The sequence below is a fragment of the Sinocyclocheilus anshuiensis genome, unplaced genomic scaffold (assembly GCF_001515605.1).
Source record: "Sinocyclocheilus anshuiensis isolate Anshui unplaced genomic scaffold, SAMN03320099.WGS_v1.1 scaffold794, whole genome shotgun sequence".
NCBI lineage: Eukaryota > Metazoa > Chordata > Actinopteri > Cypriniformes > Cyprinidae > Sinocyclocheilus > Sinocyclocheilus anshuiensis.
Window position 1 is genome coordinate 506,144 of NW_015547683.1, and position 2,888 is coordinate 509,031.

The window sequence follows — 2,888 nt, forward strand, 5'->3', positions numbered from 1 at the left end:
TGTGTGTGTGCACTTTGGATGGGATAAATGCAGAGCACTAATTCCGAGTATGGGTCACCATACTTGGCCACATGTCACGTCACTTTAAATTTGCTGCTACAATACACTTAGGCGGTTTTTACATAATATTTTCATGTCGATATAAAGTTGTTGCATTTTGTTAAAACTAATCGTGGTAGTAGTATCTTTGTAGGACTGTCGACTCTATAGAACAGTGGCACGCGAAAGCGAATGTCTGGCGAATATCAATATGTCAATATTGACAGCGACAGCGAGCAGAGACACGGCGTAAGACATAATAACACGTATAATATCAAATAGGGGCTCAAATGACCATCTGGGTACCAGTCTCAGCATCACTGTAGCGTGTACTGGGGTCTGGGGATTTGTGAGTGGACAATGTTAATGAAAACCATACATTTACTTTGGATGCTGTTAAGTAACTCTTACAATCCAAACTAGTAAGTCTGATTCATATTAAATATTGTTTGCGTGATCAAGTGTTTTAACCAATAAATATCTCGTCTTACATTTATGTGCATTTTTATTCAACTCACCTGCACCACATTTAAAAAAGAACCCACGTACATATTTTTCCTCCCCAAACAATGGCAACTTTGTGATACTTTTAATTAATGTTTGAAAATATTATTTATAATCGTTAGATCCACATATCTGCTCGTATACATAGTTTAAACGGCTTGACTGAAAAACGGTTCAATGCTGTTGGCTGTTGTGTGACGGCAGTTTAACCTATTAAACAAACTCAAATGTTTATCATGAGGTTGAATCCAGTTATTTATTAGCCACAAATGACTGCCAGGAAAAGTTGTTTGTGACATAAAAATATATTTGTGAATATGTTTTTTATTTGCAAATCTCATTTTATTCATTTGTGAATTTCATTCATGTTTGTGAAACTCTAAGATTTATTTTGTGGATCTCATTCTATTTATTTGTCAATGTTTAATTTTTGCTAATCTCTTTACATTTATTTGTAGGTCGTGATCTATTTATTTGGAATTATGCAACAATTCTATCTCCATATTTAAACGTCCACAGCTTTCTATGCATGCAGTGTACTGTATAATGAGGACAAATGGTTCATGTGATCAATAAATAGGCGATTATGACAATATTTGGTTTGTGTAGATAATTCGTCAAACATTTGTGAAATTTGGAATATGGCAGGAAAGGACGTGTAATTGTGCATAATCAAAACAAATGAATAATAATAAATGTTTGAGGTATTGTTGAATCTGACATAGGGAAGGAATGGTGAAGGGTTTAGAGGCAGAGATGAATGTGTGTTACCAGACTTGAGAGAATATAATGAATATGAACAGAGACTCGATCCATTAAAAACACGTACTTCTAAATTTCAGTTAATACAATAGTGCTCAACAAAAAATAACAATCAAAAATCACAAAAATGTCAGCACACTTTTGCTCCGAAAAACACTTCTGTAGACTTATCCAGAACATATCCAGACTTGTGGCTTTCACTCCATTGTGTTTCTAGGCTGATTAGACACAACCACATGGATTTTTTTCATATAAAAATATCTTAAGTATTTAAAAAGCTTGCCAATGTTTCTGAGCTTCTGTGTCTCTGATGAGTAATAGTTATGTAGTGTAATTCTGACTGAGTCTTCAACAGTAAACTCTCAATGTGGTGTATTAAGCTGATAATTTACATACATTCTTAAACAGTTAACAAAGATTGTTTGCAGTGATTAAATCTGCATAATATAAAAAACAATATAAATGGGAATGACAATGAAATATAAATGCTTGTTTAGTTTTAATTGAGAGATGAATTTCTGAATGAGTAAAATCAAGAAATGCTTTTACATTTTATGTCTTTTACTAAAAAAAAGAAAAGATCATACCTGTACAATTTAATTTCTTTTTATTTTGATGCATTGAAAAATAACTTTTTCCTCATATTTTGAAATAATAGAATATTTTTTATTTTTATTTAGTCATATTTATTATGAAAAATGACTTGAAACTTACTAAAAATGTTGCATTCTATCTTCATACGTACAGTATCTTGTATCTTCATGACTGTAAGACATGTAATCCTAGTTGTGAATGATTACCTGCCCTGTCCTTGACAATCCAATTAATTAAGATTAGTGTTATCATATGACTGATAATACTGATACTCAGGACAGAGTGCCCGTTGTCATAGAAACAGGAAACATAAGCTGATCCATGATCATTCTGAGAGTCTCTTATAAAAGGGGTTATGCTTTTTTACAGGGCTTGTTGTATAAATGCATAAACGCATTAGACTTGTATGTCGACTGATGAATAAACACATCAGGTACCATAATAACTATTTTTAGAGTTTCATCGGACTCACTTTCTACTTACTGAAATTCAAACCACCAGCATTGTCAATATCGCAACCTATAAAATTCTTAATTACGTCAATTTTTTTATATACAATTTGATATACGTTTATTAGTTTGATCAAGCTGTACAAAAGTTTAGGAAATGGCAAAATGTTATTTGAAAGGCATACATCTTTCAAATGTTGAACAATGAAAGGGATTTTCCGAGCAAAAAGGGTCTGAGAAAGTAAAAGTGAATTAGAATCACATTTCAGGGGTTTTCCATTTGTGCTTCTATCTGTTTATATACCTTTCTTAAGTGTTCTTTAAGTTAAGTGTCCCTTTAACACTTGTCTGGATCTTCAAAAGCATGATACATCATGCCATCAGAGAGCAGAGTTCTTCAGCAAACACTTGTCTGGGCACTGGAGATTGGGCACAATAACTTTATTATTTTAGGTGTGGTGTCATGATGATTATGCTTTCTGGGAGGGTGTGTGAGAATGTTGTTTCTTTAGTGTCTCACTGTTTATTTTTGAGTCTCAG